Source organism: Triticum aestivum, chromosome 2B, assembly GCF_018294505.1.
Source record: "Triticum aestivum cultivar Chinese Spring chromosome 2B, IWGSC CS RefSeq v2.1, whole genome shotgun sequence".
Lineage (NCBI taxonomy): Eukaryota > Viridiplantae > Streptophyta > Magnoliopsida > Poales > Poaceae > Triticum > Triticum aestivum.
The window spans coordinates 716,024,428-716,049,824 of NC_057798.1; the positions used below are offsets into that span (position 1 = coordinate 716,024,428).

General features: G+C 44.7%; 1 pseudogene; it reads right to left on the reverse strand.

Moving 5' to 3' along the window:
- The window catches only part of LOC123042256 (G-type lectin S-receptor-like serine/threonine-protein kinase B120), a 51,349-nt pseudogene extending 29,380 nt beyond the window's left edge, over positions 1-21,969 (reverse strand).
- Between the last annotated feature and the right edge of the window lie 3,428 nt (positions 21,970-25,397).

A 25,397-nucleotide genomic window follows, 5' to 3' on the forward strand; every position in this document is an offset into this window, starting at 1 on the left:
AAGTAGTACGTATCCTTGTCACCCTACGAGGTACGGCAGTGACTTGATCCGAAACTTCATGATCACTATCATAAGCTTCTACTTCAATTGGTGTAGGTGCCACATGAACAACTTCCTGTGCCCTGATACACACTGGTTGAAGTGATGGTTCAATAACCATATCAAGTCTCCACCATCCTCCCACTCAACTCTTTCGAGAGAAACCTTTCCTCGAGAAAGGACCCGATTCAAGAAACAATCCATATTGCTTTCGGATCTGAATTAGGAGGTATACCCAACTGTTTTGGGTGTCCTATGAAGATGCATTTTATCCGCTTTGGGTTCGAGCTTATCAATCCTGAAACTTTTTCACATAAGCGTCGCAGCCCCAAACCTTTAAGAAACGACAACTTAGGTTTCTCTAAACCATAATTCATACGGTGTCATCTCAACGGAATTACGTGGTGCCCTATTTAAAGTGAATGTGGTTGTCTCTAATGCCTAACCCATGAACAATAGTGGTAATTCGATAAGAGACATCATGGTACGCACCATATCCAATAGGGTGCAACTATGATGTTCGGACACACCATCACACTATGGTGTTCCAGGCGGTATTAATTGCGAAACAATTTCCACAATGTCTTAATTGTGTGCCAAAACTCGTAACTCAGATATTCATCTCTATGATCATATCATAGACATTTTATCCTCTTGTCACGAATGATCTTCAACTTCACTCTGAAATTACTTGAACCATTCAATAATTCAGACTTGTGTTTCATCAAGTAAATATACTCAACATCTACTTGAATCATCTGTGAAGTAAGAACATAACGACATTCACTGCATGCCTCAGCACTCATTGGACTGCACACATCAAAATGTGTTACTTCCAACAAGTTGCTATCTTGTTCCATCTTACTGAAACCGAGGCTTTTCAGTCATCTTGCCCATGTGGTATGATTTGCATATCTCAAGTGATTCAAAATCAAGTGAGTCCAAACGATCCATCTGCATGGAGTTTCTTCATGCGTATACACCAATAGACACGGTTCGCATGTCTCAAACTTTTCAAAAACGAGTGAGTCTAAAGATCCATCAACATGGAGCTTCTTCATGCGTTTTATACCAATATGACTTACATGGCAGTGCCACAAGTAAGTGGCACTATCATTACTATCTTATATCTTTTGGCATGAAAATGTGTATCACTACGATCGAGATTCAATAAACCATTCAGGTTTAATACTAATCTTGATGGTAGAGGGAGCGTGCGATGTTTGATCACATCAAACTTGGAAACACTTCCAACATATATCGTCAGCTCACTTTTAGCTAGTCTCCGTTTATTCCGTAGCTCTTTATTTCGAGTTACTAACACTTAGCAACCGAACCGGTATCTAATACCCTGGTGCTACTAGGAGTACTAGTAAAGTACACATCAACACAATGTATATCCAATATACTTCTATCGACCTTGCCAGCCTTCTTATCTACCAAGTATCTAGGGTAATTCTGCTCCAGTGGCTGTTCCCCTTATTACAGAAGCACTTAGTCTCGGGTTTGGGTTCAACCTTGGGTTTCTTCACTGGAGCAGCAGCTGATTTGCCGTTTCATGAAGTATCCCTTCCTGCCCTTGCCCTTCTTGAAACTAGTGGTTTCACCAACCATCAATAATTGATGCTCCTTCTTGATTTCTACTTTCGCGGTGTCAAACATCGCGAATACCTCAAGGATCATCATATCAATCCCTGATATGTTATAGTTCATCACGAAGCTCTAGTAGCTTGGTGGCAATGACTTTGGAGAAACATCACTATCTCATCTGGAAGATCAACTCCCACTCGATTCAAGTGATTGTTGTACTCAGACAATCTGAGCACAAGCTCAACGATTGAGCTTTTCTCCCTTAGTTTATAGGCTAAGAAAATCGTCGGAGGTCTTATACCTCTTGACGTGGGCACGAGCCTGAAATCCCAATTTCAGCCCTTGAAACATCTCATATGTTCCGCGATGTTTCAAAAACGTCTTTCGTGCCTCAACTCTAAACCGTTTAACTGAACTATCACGTAGTTATCAAACGTGTATGTCCGATGTTCGCAACATCCACAAACAACGTTTGGGGTTCAGCACACTGAGCAGTGCATTAAGGACATAAGCTTTCTACTGTTCCGCATAATTGCTACTATCAACTTTCAACTATATTTTCTCTAGGAACATATCTAAACAGTAGAACTAAAGCGCGAGCTTACGACATAATTTGCAAAAGTCTTTTGACTATGTTCAGGATAATTAAGTTCATCTTATGAACTCCCACTCAGATAGACATCCCTCTGGTCATCTAAGTGATTACATGATCCGAGTCAACTAGGCCGTGTCCGATCATCACGTGAGACGGACTAGTCATCATCGGTGAACATCTTCATGTTGATCGTATCTACTATACGACTCATGCTCGACCTTTCGGTCTCCGTGTTCCGAGGCCATGTCTGTACATGCTAGGCTCGTCAAGTTAACCCTAAGTGTTTTCGCTGTGTAAAACTGTCTTACACCCGTTGTATGTGAACGTAAGAATCCATCACACCCGATCATCACGTGGTGCTTAGAAGCGACGAACTGTAGCAACGGTGCACAGTTAGGGGAGAACACTTCTTGAAATTGTTGTAAGGGATCATCTTATTTACTACCGTCGTTCTAAGCAAACAAGATGCATAAACATGATAAACATCACATGCAATCAAATAGAGTAGTGACATGATATGGCCAATATCATATAGCTCCTTTGATCTTCATCTTCGGGGCTCCATGATCATCTTGTCACCGGCATGACACCATGATCTCCATCATCATGATCTCCATCATCGTGTCTTCATGAAGTTGTCACGCCAACGACTACTTCTACTTCTATGGCTAACGCGTTTAGCAATAAAGTAAAGTAGTTACATGGCGTTCTTCAATGACACGCAGGTCATACAATAAATAAAGACAACTCCTATGGCTCCTGCCGGTTGTCATACTCATCGACATGCAAGTCGTGAATCCTATTACAAGAACATGATCAATCTCATACATCACATATCATTCATCACATTCTTCTTGGCCATATCACATCACATAGCATACCCTGCAAAAACAAGTTAGACGTCCTCTAATTGTTGTTTGCATGTTTTACGTGGCTGCTATGGGTTTCTAGCAAGAACGTTTCTTACCTACGCAAAACCACAACGTGATATGCCAATTGCTATTTACCCTTCATAAGGACCCTTTTCATCGAATCCGTTCCGACTAAAGTGGGAGAGACTGGCACCCGCTAGCCACCTTATGCACCAAGTGCATGTCAGTCGGTGGAACCTGTCTCACGTAAGAGTACGTGTAAGGTCGGTCCGGGCCGCTTCATCCCACAATACCGTCGAAACAAGATTGGACTAGTAACGGTAAGCATATTGAACAACATCAACGCCCACAACTACTTTGTGTTCTACTCGTGCAAAGAATCTACGCAATAGACCTAGCTCATGATGCCACTGTTGGGGAACGTAGCAGAAATTCAAAATTTTCCTACGTGTCACCAAGATCTATTCTATGGAGAGACCAGCAACGAGGGGAAGGAGAGTGCATCTACATACCCTTGTAGATCGCTAAGCGGAAGCGTTCAAGTGAACGGGGTTGATGAAGTCGTACTCGTCGTGATTCAAATCACCGATGATCAAGTGCCGAACGGACGGCACCTCCGCGTTCAACACACGTACAGCCCGGTGACGTCTCCCACGCCTTGATCCAGCAAGGAGAGAGGGAGAGGTTGAGGAAGACTCCATCCAACAGCAGCACAACGGCGTGGTGGTGATGGAGGAGCGTGGCAATCCAGCAGGGCTTCGCCAAGCACCATGGGAGAGGAGGAGGAGGAGAGGCAGGGCTGCACCAAGAGGGAGAAGTTCTCATGTGTTATGGGCAGCCCCAGGCCTCTATTTATATAGGGGAGAAGGGGGCTGCGCCCCCTTTAGGGTTTCCCACCCCAAGGGGTGCGGCCAGCCCTAGATGGGACTTGGGGAGGCGGCCAAGAGGGGGAGAGAGGGGAGGCGCCCACTAGGTGGGCCTTAAGGCCCATCTGGACTAGGGTTTGCCCCCTCCCACTCTCCCTTGCGCCTTGGCCCCTTGTGGGGGGCGCACCAGCCCTCCTAGGGGCTGGTCCCCTCCCACACTTGGCCCACGCAACCTTCTGGGGCAGGTGGCCCCACTTGGTGGACCCCCGGGACCCTCCCGGTGGTCCCGGTACATTACCGATATCGCCCGAAACTTTTCCGGTGACCAAAACAGGACTTCCCATATATAAATCTTTACCTCCGGACCATTCCGGAACTCCTCGTGACGTCCGGGATCTCATCCGGGACTCCGAACAACATTCGGTAACCACATACAAGCTTCCTTTATAACCCTAGCGTCATCGAACCTTAAGTGTGTAGACCCTACGGGTTCGGGAGACATGCAGACATGACCGAGACGTTCTCCGGTCAATAACCAACAGCGGGATCTGGATACCCATGATGGCTCCCACATGTTCCACGATGATCTCATCGGATGAACCACGATGTCAAGGACTTAATCAATCCCGTATTCAATTCCCTTTGTCTATCGGTATGTTACTTGCCCGAGATTCGATCGTCGGTATCCAATACCTTGTTCAATCTCGTTACCGGCAAGTCACTTTACTCGTTCCGTAACACATCATCCCGTGATCAACTCCTTGGTCACATTGCGCATATGATGATGTCCTACCGAGTGGGCCCAGAGATACCTCTCCGTTTACACGGAGTGACAAATCCCAGTCTCGATCCGCATAAAACAATAGATACTTTCGGAGATACCTGTAGTGCACCTTTATAGTCACCCAGTTACGTTGTGACGTTTGATACACCCAAAGCACTCCTACGGTATCCAGGAGTTACACGCTCTCATGGTCAAAGGAAGAGATACTTGACATTGGCAAAGCTCTAGCAAACGAACTACACGATCTTTGTGCTATGCTTAGGATTGGGTCTTGTCCATCACATCATTCTCCTAATGATGTGATCCCGTTATCAACGACATCCAATGTCCATAGCCAGGAAACCATGACTATCTGTTGATCACAACGAGCTAGTCAACTAGAGGCTCACTAGGGACATATTGTGGTCTATGTATTCACACGTGTATTACGATTTCCGGATAATACAGTTATAGCATGAATAAAAGACTATTATCATGAACAAAGAAATATAATAATAACACTTTTATTATTGCCTCTAGGGCATATTTCCAACACTTTCCATATATAAATCTTTACCTCCGGACTATTCCGGAACTCCTCGTGACGTCCGGGATCTCATCCGGGACTCCGAACAACATTCGGTAGTCACATACTAGTCTTCCTAATAACCCTAGCGTCACCGAACCTTAAGTGTGTAGACCCTACGGGTTCGGGAGTCATGCAGACATGACCGAGACGACTCTCGGGCAATAACCAACAGCGGGATCTGGATACCCATGTTGGATCCCACATGCTCCTCGATGATTTCATCGGTTGAACCACGATGTCGAGGATTCGATTAAAACCCTGTATACAATTCCCTTTGTCAATCGGTACGTTACTTGCCCGAGACCCGATCGTCAGTATCCCAATACCTTGTTCAGTCTCGTTACCGGCAAGTCACTTTACTCGTACCGTAATGCATGATCCCGTGATCAACCACTTGGTCACTTTGAGCTCATTATGATGATGCATTACCGAGTGGGCCCAGAGATACCTCTCCGTCATACGGAGTGACAAATCCCAGTCTCAATCCGTGTCAACCCAACAGACACTTTCGGAGATACCCGTAATGCACCTTTATAGTCACCCAGTTACGTTGTGACGTTTGGTACACCCAAAGCACTCCTACGGTATCCGGGAGTTACACGATCTCATGGTCGAAGGAAGAGATACTTGACATTGGAAAAGCTCTAGCAAACGAACTAACCGACCTTTGTGCTATGCTTAGGATTGGGTCTTGTCCATCACATCATTCTCCTAATGATGTGATCCCGTTATCAACGACATCCAATGTCCATAGCCAGGAAACCATGACTATCTGTTGATCACAACGAGCTAGTCAACTAGAGGCTCACTAGGGACATATTGTGGTCTATGTATTCACACGTGTATTACGATTTCCGGATAATACAGTTATAGCATGAATAAAAGACTATTATCATGAACAAAGAAATATAATAATAACACTTTTATTATTGCTTCTAGGGCATATTTCCAACATCCGGACCATTCCGGAACTCCTCGTGACGTCCGGGATCTCATCCGGGACTCCAAACAACATTCGGTATGCTGCATACTCATATTCATACAACCCTAGCGTCACCGAACCTTAATTGTGTAGACCCTACGGGTTCGGGAGACACGTAGACATGACCGAGACAGCTCTCGGGCAATAACCAACAGCGGGATCTGGATACCCATGTTGGTTCCCACATGCTCCTCGATGATCTCATCGGATGAACCACGATGTCGAGGATTCGAACAACCCCGTATACAATTCCCTTTGTCAATCGGTACGTTACTTGCCCGAGACTCGATCGTCGGTATCCCAATACCTCGTTCAGTCCCGTTACCGGCAAGTCACTTTACTCGTACCGTAATGCATGATCCCGTGACCAAACACTTGGTCACTTTGAGCTCATTATGATGATGCATTACCGAGTGGGCCCAGAGATACCTCTCCGTCATACGGAGTGACAAATCCCAGTCTCGATCTGTGTCAACCCAATAGACACTTTCGGAGATACCTGTAGTGCACCTTTATAGTCACCCAGTTATGTTGTGACGTTTGGTACACCCAAAGCACTCTTACGGTATCCGGGAGTTACACGATCTCATGGTCTAAGGAAGAGATACTTGACATTGAAAAAGCTCTAGCAAAACGAACTACACGATCTTGTGCTATGCTTAGGATTGGGTCTTGTCCATCACATCATTCTCCTAATGATGTGATCCCGTTGTCAATGACATCTAATGTCCATAGTCAGGAAACCATGACTATCTGTTGACCAACGAGCTAGTCAACTAGAGGCTCACTAGGGACATGTTATGGTCTATGTATTCACACGTGTATTACGATTTCCGGATAATACATTTATAGCATGAATAAAAGACAATTATCATGAACAAGGAAATATAATAATAACCCCTTTTATTATTGCCTCTAGGGCATATTTCCAACAGTCTCCCACTTGCACTAGAGTCAATAATCTAGTTACATTGTGATGAATGGAACACCCATAGAGTTCTGGTGTTGATCATGTTTTGCTCGCGAGAGAGGTTTAGTCAACGCATCTGCGACATTCGGATCCGTATGTACTTTGCAAATATCTATGTCTCCATCTTGAACATTTTCACGGATGGAGTTGAAGCGACGCTTGATGTGCCTGGTCTTCTTGTGAAACCTGGGCTCTTTGGCAAGGGCAATAGCTCCAGTGTTGTCACAGAAGAGTTTGATCGGCCCCGATGCATTGGGTATGACTCCTAGGTCGGTGATGAACTCCTTCACCCATATTGCTTCATGCGCTGCCTCCGAGGCTGCCATGTACTCCGCTTCACATGTAGATCCCACCACGACGCTCTGCTTGTAGCTGCACCAGCTTACTGCTCCACCATTCAACATATACACGTATCCGGTTTGTGACTTAGAGTCATCCAGATCTGTGTCGAAGCTAGCGTCGACGTAACCCTTTACGACAAGCTCTTCGTCACCTCCATAAACGAGAAACATGTCCTTTGTCCTTTTCAGGTACTTCAGGATATTCTTGACTGCTGTCCAGTGTTCCTTGCCGGGATTACTTTGGTACCTTCCTACCAAACTTACGGCAAGGTTTACATCAGGTCTGGTACACAGCATGGCATACATAATAGATCCTATGGCTGAGGCATAGGGGATGACGCTCATCTCTTCTTTATCTTTTGCCGTGGTCGGGCATTGAGCCGAGCTCAATCTCACACCTTGCAGTACAGGCAAGAACCCTTTCTTGGACTGATCCATTTTGAACTTCTTCAAAATCTTATCAAGGTATGTGCTTTGTGAAAGACCTATGAGGCATCTCGATCTATCCCTATAGATCTTGATGCCTAATATATAAGCAGCTTCTCCAAGGTCCTTCAGTGAAAAACACTTATTCAAGTAGGCCTTAATGTTGTCCAAGAATTCTATATCATTTCCCATCAAAAGTATGTCATCTACATATAATATGAGAAATGCTACAGAGCTCCCACTCACTTTCTTGTAAACGCAGGCTTCTCCATAAGTCTGCGTAAACCCAAACGCTTTGATCATCTCATCAAAGAGAATGTTCCAACTCCGAGATGCTTGCACCAGCCCATAAATGGATCGCTGGAGCTTGCATACTTTGTTAGCATTCTTAGGATCGACAAAACCCTCCGGCTGCATCATATACATTTATTCCTTAAGATGCCCGTTAAGGAATGCCGTTTTGACGTCCATCTGCCATATCTCATAATCATAGTATGCGGCAATTGCTAACATGATTCGGACGGACTTAAGCTTCGCTACGGGAGAGAAAGTCTCATCGTAGTCAATCCCTTGAACTTGCCGATAACCCTTAGCGACAAGTCGAGCTTTATAGATGGTGACATTTCCATCCGCGTCCGTCTTCTTCTTAAAGATCCATTTGTTTTCTATCGCTCGCCGATCATCGGGCAAGTCAGTCAAAGTCCATACTTTGTTTTCATACATGGATTCTATCTCGGATTTCATGGCTTCTAGCCATTTGTTGGAATCTGGGCCCGCCATTGCTTCTTCATAGTTCGAAGGTTCACCGTTGTCCAACAACATGATTTCCAGGACAGGGTTGCTGTACCACTCTGGTGCGGAACGTGTCCTTGTGGACCTATGAAGTTCAGTAGCAACTTGATCCGAAGTACCTTGATCATCATCATTATTTTCCTCTTCAGTTGGTGTAGGCATCACAGGAACATTTTCCTGAGCTGCACTACTATCCCGTTCAAGAGGTAGTACTTAATCGAGTTCTACTTTCCTCCCACTTACTTCTTTCGAGAGAAACTCTTTTTCCAGAAAGGATCGGTTCTTGGCAACAAAGATCTTGCCTTCGGATCTTAAGTAGAAGGTATACCCAATGGTTTATTTAGGGTATCCTATGAAGACGCATTTTTCCGACTTGGGTTCGAGCTTTTCAGGTTGAAGTTTCTTGACATAAGCATCGCATCCCCAAACTTTTAGAAACGACAGCTTAGGTTTCTTCCCAAACCATAATTCATACGGTGTCGTCTCAACGGATTTAGACGGTGCCCTATTTAAAGTGAATGTAGCTGTCTCTAGAGCGTATCCCCAAAATGATAGCGGTAAATCGGTAAGAGACATCATAGATCGCACCATATCCAATAGAGTGCGATTACGACGTTCGGACACACCGTTACGCTGAGGTGTTCCAGGCGGCGTGAGTTGTGAAACGATTCCACATTTTCTTAAGTGTGTACCAAATTCGTGACTTAAATATTCTCCTCCACGATCCGATCGTAAGAACTTTATCTTTCGGTCACGTTGATTCTCTACTTCATTCTGAAATTCCTTGAACTTTTCAAAGGTCTCAGACTTGTGTTTCATCAAGTAGACATACCCATATCTACTCAAGTCATCAGTGAGAGTGAGAACATAACGATATCCTCCGCGAGCCTCAACGCTCATTGGACCGCACACATCGGTATGTATGATTTCCAACAAGTTGGTTGCTCGCTCCATTGTTCCGGAGAACGGAGTCTTGGTCATTTTGCCCATGAGGCATGGTTCGCATGTGTCAAATGATTCATAATCGAGAGACTCTAAAAGTCCATCAGCATGGAGCTTCTTCATGCGCTTGACACCAATGTGACCAAGGCGGCAGTGCCACAAGTATGTGGGACTATCGTTATCAACTTTACATCTTTTGGTATTCACGCTATGAATATGTGTAATATTACGTTCGAGATTCATTAAGAATAAACCATTGACCATCGGGGCATGACCATAAAACATATCTCTCATATAAATAGAACAACCATTATTCTCGGATTTAAATGAGTAGCCATCTCGTATTAAACGAGATCCAGATACAATGTTCATGCTCAAACTTGGCACTAAATAACAATTATTGAGGTTTAAAACTAATCCTGTAGGTAAATGTAGAGGTAGCGTGCCGACGGCGATCACATCGACCTTGGAACCATTCCCGACGCGCATCGTCACCTCGTCCTTCGCCAGTCTCCGCTTATTCCGCAGCTCCTGCTGTGAGTTACAATATGTGAGCAACGGCACCGGTATCAAATACCCAGGAGTTACTACGAGTACTGGTAAGGTACACATCAATTACATGTATATCAAATATACCTTTAGTGTTGCCGGCCTTCTTGTCCGCTAAGTATTTGGGGCAGTTCCGCTTCCAGTGACCCTTCCCCTTGCAATAAAAGCACTTAGTTTCAGGCTTGGGTCCATTCTTTGACTTCTTCCCGGCAACTGGCTTACCGGGCGCGGCAACATCTTTGCCGTCCTTCTTGAAGTTCTTCTTACCCTTGCCCTTCTTGAACTTAGTGGTCTTATTGACCATCAACTTGATGTTCTTTCTTGATTTCAACCTCTGCTGACTTCAGCATTGAAAATACTTCAGGAATGGTCTTTACCATCCCCTGCATATTGTAGTTCATCACAAAGCTCTTGTAGCTTGGTGGGAGCGACTGAAGAATTCTGTCAATGACCGCCTCATCCGGGAGGTTAATGTCCAGCTGGGACAGGCGGTTGTGCAACCCAGACATTTTGAGTATATGCTCACTGACAGAACTATTTTCCTCCATCTTACAACTATAGAACTTGTCGGAGACTTCATATCTCTCGACCCGGGCATGAGCTTGGAAAACTAGTTTCAGCTCCTCGAACATCTCATATGCTCCGTGTTGCTCAAAACGCTTTTGGAGCCCCGGTTCTAAGCTGTAAAGCATGCCGCACTGAACGAGGGAGTAATCATCAGCGCGAGACTGCCAAGCATTCATAATGTCTTGGTTCTCTGGGACGGGTGCATCACCTAGCGGTCCTTCTAGGACATATTGTTTCCTGGCAGCTATGAGGATGATCCTCAGGTTCCGGACCCAGTCCGTATAGTTGCTGCCATCATCTTTCAGCTTGGTTTTCTCTAGGAACGCGTTGAAGTTCATGTTGACATGAGCATTGGCCATTTGATCTACAAGACATATTTTGCAAAAGTTTTAGACTAAGTTCATGATAATTAAGTTCATCTAATCAAATTATTTAATGAACTCCCACTCAGATTAGACATCCCTCTAGTCATCTAAGTGTTACACGATCCGAGTCGACTAGGCCGTGTCCGATCATCACGTGAGACGGACTAGTCATCATCGGTGAACATCTCCATGTTGATCGTATCTTCTATACGACTCATGTTCGACCTTTCGGTCTCTTGTGTTCCGAGGCCATGTCTGTACATGCTAGGCTCGTCAAGTTAACCCTAAGTGTTCTGCATGTGTAAATTTGTCTTACACCCATTGTATGTGAACGTAAGGATCTATCACACCCGATCATCACGTGGTGCTTCGAAACGACGAACTTTAGCAACGGTGCACAGTTAGGGGGAACACTTTCTTGAAATTATTATAAGGGATCATCTTATTTACTACCGTCGTTCTAAGTAAACAAGATGCATAAAACATAATAAGCATCACATGCAATTATATAGTAGTGACATGATATGGCCAATATCATATAGCTCCTTCGATCTCCATCTTCGGGGCTCCATGATCATCTTCGTCACCGGCATGACACCATGATCTCCATCATCATGATCTCCATCATCATGATCTCCATCATCATGATCTCCATCATTGTGTCTTCATGAAGTTGTCACGCCAACGACTACTTCTACTTCTATGGCTAACGCATTTAGCAATAAAGTAAAGTAATTTACATGGCGTTCTTCAATGACACGCAGGTCATACAAAAAATAAAGACAACTCCTATGGCTCCTGCCTGTTGTCATACTCATCGACATGCAAGTCATGATTCCTATTACAAGAACATGATCTCATACGTCACAATATATCATTCATCATTCATCACAACTTCTGGCCATATCACGTCACATGACAATTGCTGCAAAAACAAGTTAGACGTCCTCTAATTGTTGTTGCATCTTTTACGTGGCTGCAATTGGGTTCTAGCAAGAACGTTTTCTTACCTACGAATAACCACAACATGATCTTGTCAACTTCTATTTACCCTTCATAAGGACCCTTTTCATCGAATCCGCTCCAACTAAAGTGGGAGAGACAGACACCCGCCAGCCACCTTATGCAACTAGTGCATGTCAGTCGGTGGAACTAGTCTCACGTAAGCGTACGTGTAAGGTTGGTCCGGGCCGCTTCATCCCACAATACCGCTGAAGCAAGATAAGACTAGTAGTGGCAAGCAAGTTGATAAGATCTACGCCCACAACAAAATTGTGTTGTACTCGTGCAATAGAGAACTACGCATAGACCTAGCTCATGATGCCACTGTTGGGGAACATTGCAGAAAATTAAAAAATTTCCTACGGTTTCACCAAGATCCATCTATGAGTTCATCTAAGCAACGAGTCATGGGAGAGAGATTGCATCTACATACCACTTTGTAGATCGCGCGGAAGCATTCAAAAGAACGGGGTTGAAGTAGTCGTTCTCGTCGTGATCCTATCACCGGAGATCCTAGCGCCGAACGGATGGAACCTCCGCGTTCAACACATGTACGGTCAGCGTAACGTCTCCTCCGTCTTGATCCAGCAAGGGGGAAGGAGAGGTTGATGATGATGGCTCCAGCAGCAGCACAACGGCGTGGTGGTGATGGAACAGCAGCACTCCAGCAGGGCTTCGCCAAGCACGTGACGGAGGAGGAAGAGGTGTAGCAGGGGGAGGGGGCGCCAGGACTTCAGAGTGCGGCTGCCCCCTTCCGCCTCCCTTTATATAGGCCCCCAGGGGGGGGCGCCGGCCCTGGGAGATCTAATCTCCCAAGGGGGCGGCGGCCAAGGGGGGTGGAGTACCCCCAGAGGCAAGTGGGGCGCCCCCCCCCCCACCCTAGGGTTTCAACCCTAGGCGCAGGGGGTGGGCCTAGGGGGCGCACCAGCCCACTAAGGGCTGGTTCCCCTCCCCACTTTGGCCCTTGGGGCCCTCCGGGATGGGTGGCCCCACCCGGTGGACCCCCGGGACCCTTCTGGTGGTCCCGGTACAATACCGGGTGACCCCGAAACTTTCCCGATGGCCGAAATACCACTTCCTATATAGTTTTCTTTACCTCCAGACCATTCCGGAACTCCTCGTGACATCCGGGATCTCATCCGGGACTCCGAACAACATTCGGTATGCTGCATACTCATATTCATACAACCCTAGCATCACCGAACCTTAAGTGTGTAGACCCTACGGGTTCGGGAGACACGTAGACATGACCGAGACAACTCTCGGGCAATAACCAACAGCGGGATCTGGATACCCATGTTGGTTCCCACATGCTCCTCGATGATCTCATCGGATGAACCACGATGTTGAGGATTCGAACAACCCCGTATACAATTCCCTTTGTCAATCGGTACGTTACTTGCCCGAGACTCGATCGTCGGTATCCCAATACCTCGTTCAGTCCCGTTACCGGCAAGTCACTTTACTCGTACCGTAATGCATGATCCCGTGACCAAACACTTGGTCACTTTGAGCTCATTATGATGATGCATTACCGAGTGGGCCCAGAGATACCTCTCCGTCATACGGAGTGACAAATCCCAGTCTCGATCCGTGTCAACCCAACAGACACTTTCGGAGATACCTGTAGTGCACCTTTATAGTCACCCAGTTACGTTGTGACGTTTGGTACACCCAAAGCACTCTTACGGTATCCGGGAGTTACACGATCTCATGGTCTAAGGAAGAGATACTTGACATTGAAAAAGCTCTAGCAAAACGAACTACACGATCTTGTGCTATGCTTAGGATTGGGTCTTGTCCATCACATCATTCTCCTAATGATGTGATCCCGTTGTCAATGACATCTAATGTCCATAGTCAGGAAACCATGACTATCTGTTGACCAACGAGCTAGTCAACTAGAGGCTCACTAGGGACATGTTATGGTCTATGTATTCACACGTGTATTACGATTTCCGGATAATACAATTATAGCATGAATAAAAGACAATTATCATGAACAAGGAAATATAATAATAACCCCTTTTATTATTGCCTCTAGGGCATATTTCCAACACCGGGGTCCGCTCCTAGTAGGTTATGGAGCACCAGGGTCGAGGCAGATGACCCGACAGAGCTTGAGTTGCCACCAGTGCCGTGCCTAGTCGGTGATGTGACGATCGCAGAGCCTACTCCAGGCGCGATGGTGGATTCTGTTGGGGAGGCCGCAGATTGCGGGGGCCATGGGCAAGACGCCCATCACACCCAGACATGCGAGCCCGACCTTTTGTCGGCGGGAGGGGCGCTTGGACAGGAGGTCTATGGCGTCCTACTTTCTTCGACGTCTCCGGTCGAGTTGGGGGTTAGGTGCGGGAAGGAGTCCCGTGCTATAACCCCCCCCCCCCAAAGGATCACTCCATCCACGGTGGCGAGCCGGGGGTGAGATGCGGGGAGGAGCCCCGTGTCGTTACCCCTGCGCAGTATTGCGCCGAGCAGGGTGGCCGAGGGTCGACCATTCCGGCGAGCAGTCAGGGGGTCGGGATCAGTGAGCAGGCGTCTTCACGGTCCTCCTCCCCCTTGACACTTGCAGCGGAGTTTCACTCCACCACGCCCAACCCTCCTTCACCGACGATAAGGGAGGGACGTGGGAGTCCTGACCACACCTTTTGCGAGAGGACCACGGAGGATCTCATTGCTTTTGGCGGGATTGCGGATCCAGTGTCGGCTGGCAGGCGTGTCAGCAACCGGATCCAGGGACAGCCGGACGCGAACGACCTGCAGCTAGCACGTGCCAAGAGGGCCGCCATGCTTCGCCATGCAGATACTACTGCAGGTACGTCCTTTGATATTAGTTGTTCAATTTTACATTTCTCTGAGAATGATATTGTTGATAAGGCAAACGACTTTGGCATTTCTTTGGGATCAAATGAAACCGAGGTTGTCAAATCCGTTAATGATCTGTTAGACATGGAAGCGGAGAGAGCTTCTGAGATCATTCGTAATCTTGCCTCTATCCAACCTATGAATGACAATGAAATGAATAATTTAGGAATAAATGATCTTGCAAATATCTGTAATAATCTCCTGCCTAGTGTCGAGGCTGAAGATGAGGAGGAGGTTGAGATCTCAGACACGGTAGAGCCTCTCTTGATGGAGGAGGCAGTGTCCGGTTTGGATGATTCTATCATCCCGCAGGGTGTTGAGGAGAAGCCCAAACGTCCCTGGAAGAGGAAAATCTATCCTACTTTGGCTGTACGTAGAAGTGCTAGAGTTAAACTTAAGAAAAAATTTCATGATGACTTATGAAAGGACTCTTTTGGAATAGCAGAGGTCTAGCAGACTTGGCTAAACAAAGATTCTTAGCAGAGACAACATTAGAGCACCACTTAGATTTCGTTGCACTTTTGGAAACTGGACGAGATAATTTCACATCCCAATTCCTTCAAACCCTTTCCAGTGGTATAGATTTTGATTGGCACATTCTACCGCCTAGAGGAAGATCCGGCGGGATTTTACTAGGAGTACGGTGTGAGACGTTAGAGGTGCTTAATGTGGTGCAGGGCGACTTTTCGGTTAAATTCAGGGTGAGATCAAAATTGGATGGGTTCCGATGGTCGCTAGTTGCGGTATATGGGGCAGCGCAACCTGAATTTAAACCCGATTTTCTTGCCGATTTAGTGCGGATTTGTGGAGATGAAAATCTGCCACTACTAGTCGGGGTGATTTTAATATCATTCGGAGAAGAGAAGAAAAGAATAATGATAATTTCGATGGTCGTTGGTCTATGATGTTCAATATGATTATCGAGAGCCTCAATTTGAGAGAAATTGAGCTCACCAGTAGACAGTTTACATGGGCGAACTCGTTACATGTTCCGACTTATGAAAAGCTGGATAGGGTACTTGCTAGTGTGGAGTGGGAACAAAAGTATCCTTTGGTGTCGGTTCATGCGATGCAAAGAGGGATCTCAGATCATACACCACTCTTTTTAGATTCGGGTGAGGCTACCCATGTTGCAAACAAAAACATCTTCTCCTTCGAGCAAAGCTGGTTTGAGCGCGAAGGATTTATGGAGATGATTGCACGCGAATGGGCAAAGCCAGTTACTACTTAGACCCATGTCGAGAGATGGCAGAATAATATTAGACACCTCCGACAATTTCTGAGAGGATGGGCCAGGAATGAGAGTGGGATTTATAAGCAGAAAAAAAGAACGTCTAACTCAGCTCATTGAGGCACTAGATGTAAAGGCTGAAACCACTCTTCTTTCTGTTAATGAGCATCGAACCAAGTCCGAGGCTGAACAAGGCCTTCGTGCTCTCTTGAGAGAGGAGGAACTCAAGTGGGCGTTGCGTGCGAAAACGCTTAAGGTTGTCCAAGGGGACGACAACACACAGTTCGTCCATATGGTTGCAAATGGTAAACATAGGAAGAAGAAGATCATACAGCTTGAACAAGATGAGGGAACAATAGTGGGGCATGAAAATCTGAAAGCGTATATTTCCAACTATTATAAAGGACTTTTTGGACCTCCGAATCCTTCGACGGTGTCTCTTGATGAGTCTGTGATTGATGAGATACCTCAATTACAGGCAGCGGAGAACGATGTTCTCTCTGCACCGTTTACTGAAAAAGAAGTTCATCTGGCCATAACTCAAATGAAGCCGAATAAAGCACCGGGACCAGATGGGTTTTCAGCTGAATTCTATAAGAAATGTTGGCATATCATTAAAGATGATCTTATGCCTATGTTTCAAGATTTTTTCGAGGGCCATTTGGAGTTGTTCCACCTCAACTTTGGTACGATAACGTTATTACCGAAGAAGAATGAGGCGGTCCGGATAGAACAATTCCGACCCATTTGCCTGCTGAATGTGAGTTTTAAAATTTTCACAAAGGTAGGAACCAATAGATTGACACAAATTGCTCACTCAGTGGTTCAACCTAGTCAGACAGCTTTCATGCCTGGACGACACATACTCGAAGGAGTGGTCGTATTACATGAAACACTTCATGAGATTCACTCTAAGAAACTAGACGGGGTTATCTTAAAAGTGGATTTTGAGAAGGCTTATGATAAAGTCAAATGGCCTTTTCTTCAGCAGGCAATGCGTATGAAGGGTTTTAGTGAAACCTGGAGGCATCAGGTCGATACTCAAGTCCAGAAAGGTAGTGTCGAATTAAGGTGAACGATGATATCGGTCACTACTTCCAGACGCATAAGGGGTTGAGACAAGGGGATTCCATGTCACCTCTTTTGTTCAATATTGTGGCAGATATGTTGGCCGTCATTATTGGCAGGGCCAAGCAACATGGCCATGTAGAGGGTCTAGTTCCTCATCTGGTTGATGGAGGGGTGTCCATTCTACAATATGCTGATGACACTATCATTTTCATGGAACATGACATGGCTAAAGCACGTAACATGAAACTTATCTTATGTTTATTCGAACAATTGTCTGGATTAAAAATTAATTTTCATAAGAGTGAGGTGTTCTGTTTTGGGAAAGCCAAAGACGAGGAACATACCTACAGACAATTGTTTGGATGTGAATTAGGTGCTTTACCATTCAGTTACTTGGGTATTCCGATTCATCACCGTAAATTATCCAATAAGGAATGGAAGTGTATTGAAGAACGAATCAAAAAAAACTCAGCTGCTGGAAAGGCAAGTTGATGTCTTATGGAGGTCGACTAGTTTTGATTAACTCAGTATTGACTAGCATGCCAATGTTTTTACTTTCGTTCTTTGAAATCCCGAAAGGAGTCCGAAAGCGACTTGATTTCTTTAGATCTCGTTTCTTTTGGCAGTCTGATGAGGCCAAGAGGAAATATCGTCTCGCGCGTTGGGATATCCTTTGTCAACCTAAAGACCAAGGGGGCCTCGGTATTGAGAACTTGGAGATTAAGAATAAGTGTCTGATGAGCAAATGGTTGTACAGGTTAGAGACAGAGCCGGAGGGCATGTGGGCTCAAATCCTGCGCAATAAGTATTTGCACTTGAAAACGCTAGCCCAGGTTACCATCAGACCGTCTGATTCACCGTTCTGGAAGGGACTTATGAGAACAAAGGATATGTTCTTTCATAGGGTCAATTTCTTGATTGGCAACGGAATGTCAACAAGATTTTGGGAGGATACGTGGCTAGGAGAGACACCACTGGCCTTACAATATCCTACCCTTTACAATATTGTGCAACGGAAGGGAGATTACGTAGGTATCGTCCTTCATACTATTCCCTTGAACATCCAATTCAGACGTACGTTAGTGGGTGAGAGATGGACAACCTGGATGCACTTGATTCGGAGATTGATTGAAGTTCGAATCTCCGATGTGCCTGACTCCACAAAATGGAAGTTAACTAAAAATGGGATATTTACGGTGAAATCTTTTTATACGGATCTGATTAATTCTGGCCCCATCCCGAGGTCCCTTCATATATGGAAGGTTAAAGTTCCTTTGCGGATCAAAATTTTCATGTGGTTTGTCCACAAGCAAGTAATACTCACAAAGAACAACTTACTTAAGAGGAGATGGGTAGGTAACTCGCGGTGTTGTTTTTGTACTCAGGATGAGACAATACAACATTTATTTATCTAATGCCCACTTGCAAAGTTACTTTGGAGGACGATTCATATAGCTTTTAATATCAATCCTCCAGTAGATATTGCGTCATTGTTTGGGACGTGGTTAGCTGGGGTTGAAAAGATCACGGCAGTTCATATTCGGATTGGAATATGTGCGCTATTATGGGCTATATGGAACTGCAGAAATGATATGATTTTTAACAGACAACACAACTTAACTTTTTTGCAGGTTATCTTCAGAGCTACAGCTTGGATCCGTACGTGGTCCTTACTCACTCTTACAGACTCCGGGGAGCCTTTGGTTACTGGGTGCAACCAATGAAAGATGGTGGCTCGGGTTATATTCAATCGGTTCGGACGGCGGTCGCATAACATGATAGGAGTCTAGAGAGCTTGTCCTTATTATCACCATATCGGTTGTCTTTTGTGCTTTATTTTGCTCCGTTTGCGAGCTATAAGACATTTGTGATGATTCTTTCTGGACTTTTAATAAAAAGGCCGCATGCATCATCATGATACAGAGGCCAGGGGTATACCTCCATTTCCAAAAAAAAATCTACGGCCATACGTAATGACTATCACCGGTGAGGCATACGCTGTCGGACGGTCTCAACAGGGCCTCGGCCAGCCACAAAACGGCCGGCTGATGAGTCATGAGGTTCACCCACAATGCAAGAGCGAAGTGTGTGGTAAAGCCTTGTGTTGTTTCCGATCGACTTGTGTATGGAGTTATGAACAGGCATGAGTGGGCATGAAGGGCTCTGACAAAAGGGCAAGACCCAGCCGTAGGATTTGAAAATATATGCTCCCTCCGTGTAAAAATATAAGACGTTTTCGTAGGTTAGTTTAGCCTATAAAACCGTCTTATATTTTGGTACATGGGTAGTATCAAAGAATTAGAAAATTGAATTGAAAATATTGAAGTGGCAAAGTCTGGATTTTGGGACTAATCGATAGAGACGGCAAGGAGAGCAACCCTTTCTTCAGGGACCTTGACTAGTACTGATGGCTGGACGACAGCAGGCCAGCAAGTCTCCAAGACTTGAATAATGCCATTACGTCCAAAGAAAAATCGTTACTACAAACAGTTCAAAGTTGAGTATAGAGTGACAGCCCATGATCACGCCCTCATCGCTTCATGGGACAATGCAATGCTTGATATCATCGGAGCCGGTGGATGGTGTGGTCGGCATACTCACTATCTGTTTTTTCTTGCGAGCAACTCACAAGACGCCTAGATAGTAGGATTTATTTTATTTAATTTTTTGCGAAGAAGAGATAGTAGGATTGACCAGGGTTAATATGGTAAACTGGCTGAAAACCGATACTAATTTATTCATTAAAAGAAACAAGAGCAAAAACCCACATAAGTGCATCTCCAACCCGAGGCACCCAATCACCCGTAAAATTCCGTGACCGCGTTGTCCAAACACTTTAGGCCATCCAAACGCCGTGCACCTTCAAAAGAAAACATCCGCGGACCGGTCTGGAGGTCCAAAATCCCAGAAAACGGAAGCAATGTTGGGGAGGTTTACAGGCATCCGGGTCTCCCCCACATAGACATTGATACCCTCGGCTCACCCAAAACCCCCTCTCTCGTTCTGCTCCAATCGTCACTTCACTCTCTGTGTCGCATTCATGCCGGTCCAGAGCGAACGTGGCCGTTCACGGCCACATGACGGTCAAACAACATGGCATTCAAAATCGATGAAACTTTTTTTTCTCAAATTCGTTAACTTTTTTGAATCCGTGAACTTTTTCTGAACCCGTGAAACTTTTTCAAATTTGTGAATGATTTTAAAAAAATAAGGTCAACTGGTCAACCGGTCAACCAGCTAGAAGCGAGCGAGCTAAGTTCTCGTCTGTCCGTCTCGTTCGAGTCCCATGCTACGATCGAAATTTAGTTGGGCCGGACCAGTAGCTTGACCCGGCGGTGAGAGCACCGGTTAGGAGGGCTTTTCCTATTTGACGCATTCTGCGTCAAGTAGTCGACCATTCGCATAAACCAGATCAAAGCTAGTGATCGAACTGGGCCGGCCCATCGGAGAAGCTGCACCCTTCTGGAAGGTTCCAGCCTGATTTTTCTGGTTTTGCGAAGATTCTAGAATGTCCCTGAACCGTTTTTTACTGGTTTTTTGCTTTCTTATGTTTCTTACTAATCTTTTTTTCTGTTTCTTTTCTTTATGTTCCTGTTCAAAATTTACAAAACATCTTCAGAAAAATTTGGGACTTTCAATTAATAATTTCGTTTCAAAACTTGTTCACTAATTAAAAAGGATATTCATGTTTCCAAATTTTGTTCGGAAGATTCAAGAAAGAAATTCTTGTTTCTAAAATTGTTCAGAAATTGTTCATGTCTTAAATTGTGTTATGGAGTTTAAAAAAATGTTCGTTTTAATAATTATGTGCATTTTTCTAAAAATGTTCATGTTTTCAAATACTGTTCTGAAGTTTTAAGAAAACTCTGGTTTTCAAAAAATGTTCATTTTCCGAATTTCGTTTCGGAATTTAAATTCGTTTCGGAATTTAAGAAAACTCAAGTAAAAAATGCTTTGTGCCAAGTCCAACTGAATGCAACTAGAGCTAGCCACTATAGATGCTGCCCTTAAGCCTCTGGCCATCTAGAATGTTGCATGCCTCCTTTGCTAGCAGGCTTGTTCTCCTTGGACTTCATGCTTGGAATGAGGGTGTCGGTGGGATAATCGAAGCTTTGCCATATGTATGTGTCGTTTGGCGAATGAAGGACAAAGTTACCCATGCTGAGAAGTACCGCGACAGTTCCAGCTCCTCCAACCGCGATGTTTGTTTTGGCCACCCAAGAAGTGAGGCCTTGGGCGTCCGACAACACCAGGTCAGAACTTTTTGTGATGGCGAGCGTTACAGACGAAGAAGCGGTGATTGGGCTGTCACAGTTGGCAACCCACACGACAGTGCATGCAGTGACGTTGTTGTACCATGCATACACCAAGGTATATATAAGCTCGTGTTGGAGCTCGTCGGCGAGAAGAAGCCGAGAGCAAATTCCCCGCCCTTGGAGACGAGCTTGTCGCTGGAGAAGAGCGCCTTTGCTTGTGTGATAGTATCATCGGACCTGCAGAATGAACTCAAGAACGAGAGGACGATGAAAATGGGAACGCAAGAGGCGGCCATCTACGAAGCACCGATACGCCAGAAACTGGGGTATCGGCGTACTGAACGTTGCCGATACGGCGATACGCACGATACGCCCGGGATACGGGTATCGGCGAAGTATCCTATTTTCCAATTTAAAAAGAAAAGAAAAAACGTCGATACATCTTGTGCATCGACTACGATACGGGAGGGACACGGCAGCCCACTGGAAGGCCCATGGCTAACCCTAGCATCTATGCTCCCTCTCTTTTGTTTTGTTCGCACGACACGAGCTTGTCCGAGGGAGCCGCCGCCGCTGGACAAGCCTCCCCGCCGGCCGCCGCCGCAGACTAGAGTTGCTCGCCGCCTGGAGCGGTTGCCGGCGCCGCCTGTAGTTGCTCGCCGGCGCCGCCTGGTTTGCCTCGCTGCCGCCTCAACTCGCCACGGCGGGTTGACTCGAATCCATCACCAGTCGTGAGCAAATGAGAGGTAAGATAGATCCGGCGAATTGGGTGGACATTGCTTGGCTGGCTGCTTAGTTTTTGCAGATTGCTGCTATGCTGCTACTTCCTAGTTCCTACTGCTTGCTGATGTATGTTACTGCTTAGCATAGGTGCATACTACTGCTTGCTTTAGTATTGCTAGTTTGCTACTCCCTCCGTCCGAGAAAACTTGTCCTAAGCTTGTTCCTCAAATAGATGTATCTAGCACTAACTTGGTGCTAGATACATTCATTTGAGGGACAAGTTTTTCCGGACGGAGGAAGTACCTACGAAGCACAGCCGCCGCAACCTGGAGTGTCTCGGCGCTGCTTCTTGTTGATGTTTGTGGGATGAAATTATTACTTGCTGAGGTAGAAGTACAACATGGCACTGCAGGGAGTTCCATGGCAACATTTTGATCTCATCTCACACATTTTATTATGTTTGCTTTTATTACATGTCATTTTATTATTTATTTATATATATAACTCGCCGTATCGCATATTGTTGTTTCTGAAAATTGCCGTATCCCGTATCGCCGTACTCGTATCGCCGTATCGATGTGCCCGTATCGGTGCAACGTAGGCGGCCATGTGCGATATGTGTTAGGCGTGTTCTTCCTCTGCATGCCCGCGCCAAGTGAGGAGAATCTATCTATAGAAATTAACTGAGGTGGGTGCTTCTACGAAACTGCTCGGTCGGGGACCTTTCTTCTCGTCCGTCCAAATTTGAACTCGAGACTTTTACCGCACTTGAAGAATGGAAAAAGGAGGTAGTCAAAAGTCTAGAGGTGTTGAGACTGGTAATGGATAAAGACAGCTATAGGTCCACCTAGAACCAGCAACGGGCAATGAAAATTCGTTATTGGAGCGACAGAGCGACAGGGGAAATCACCCCCCCCCCCCCCCCCCCCCCCCCCCCAAGTAAAAACTTGACGGTGTGGTGTGGTCACTTCTTGCCGCTTCTGGACGGTGAAATCTAGTGGATCTCATCTCACTGCTTTCAGGAGTCAAGGCGCAGCCAGCACCCGAGCTATGTCTTGCTTTGTGCGAGATTAGTATAGCTCCGTCTCGTCTGGGGACCCTTCGCTCTGCGTTCCCTTAGCGGGCCGGCTCAGTATAACGGTTTTGAAGAAGTTTCAAAGACCGGTATAAATCGTTTTTAGAACCTTCTCTGAGTGTGTCTACGTTGGTTTTCTTTTAGTTTCTCTTTACCGATTTTTTTGGGTTTTTTCTCCGTGTTTCTCTACACATGTTGAACATTATCAAGCACCGTACATGTTTCTTCTAAACAAATAGCACTGTACATGGTTTTTCTTAATATTTTCAAGTACATCTTGAACATTTTAGGTTTTTTCCTACGCGTTTCCTTATAGATTTGTCGGTTTTATATACAGGTATAATATTTTTGGATACACATTGAACATTTTTAAGAATACACTGAACATTTTTTAATACACGTAAAACTTTTTAAAGATACATGTTCAACTTTTTAGAACACATATTAACATTTGTAAACACGCGGTGATTTTTTAACACACATTGAATATTTTATAAATGCCATGGATTTTATTTTAATGTTAAAAACATCACTTAAGTGCCAAAACTTCTTTTAAATGCTATGAACATTTTTGAATGGTAATAAACAATATTTTTAATTTATTTAAAAACTTTACATTAAAAAAATTCACGAGTATATTTTTGAAATGTATGAACATTTACAAAAACATTAAGAGTATTTACTAGAATGGTACAAAACAATGTTTTGTAAATTATGTGGACATTTTATTACATTGTATATGTTTTTTCTAAATTACAAGAACATATTTTTAAAACAGGTGAATGTTTTTTAAATGCCGAACACATATTTTCAAAATGTGTGACCATTTTTCGTAATTGTCCGAATAGTTTTCTAAACAGGCAAGCCATTTGTTAAATCTTAGCAAATATTATCAAATAGTGTTAAAGTTTTTAATTCACGATTTTTTACATTGAAAAACATTTGCTAAAAGTGTCATGAGATTTTTTTTGAAACTCCTCTTTTTAAAAACTAAATCATGAACAGCTTTTTGAATCATATGAAATATCTTTTAAAATTATGCGAGCATCTTTAAACATTTTGTAAATATTTAAGCCCAAACATATTTTTGAAATGCATGAATACCTTTAAATGACACAAACATGGTTTTGAAACGTGTGAACATTCTTAAAATGTGACGAACATTGTTTTAATTTCTATCTGAACGTTTTTTTCCGTTGCATGAACAATTTTATGTGTGCACTGAATGCTTTTAAGAATTGAAGTAAATTAATTTTTTTAATATGTATTTAGAATATTTGGAAATATAAATAAAAGTGAAAAAAGGAAATAGAAATGATTTCAACGACTAACAAATGAAGGTAACTAAAATATAAAAAGAAATGTACCAATACGGGACCGACTCACTAATGGTTTGCCTTGAGAACAAGGAGTTGTTCTTCACCGCCCAAGGAGTGCGACCTTGGGAGTCCGACAACACTAGGTCGGAATTGTTGATGATGGCAAGCGTCGGAGATGAGGTGGCGCCGATTGGATCGTTGTGGTTGGCAGTCCATACGACGGTGTGACCGGGTGAAAGATCGTGGATGTCGCCTAGAGGGGGGGTGAATAGGCGTTTTAAAATAATTATGGTTTAGGCTTGAACAAATGCGGAATAAACCTAGCGGTTAATTTGTCAAGCACAAAACATAAAACAACTAGGCTCACCTATGTGCACCAACAACTTATGCTAAGCAATATAAGCAACTATGTGATAGCAAGATATATGACAAAGAACAATATGGCTATCACAAAGTAAAGTGCATAAGTAAAAGGCTCGGGTAAGAGATAACCGAGGCACGCGGAGACGACGATGTATCCCGAAGTTCACACCCTTGCGGATGCTAATCTCCGTTTGGAGCGGTGTGGAGGCACAATGCTCCCCAAGAAGCCACTAGGGCCATCGTA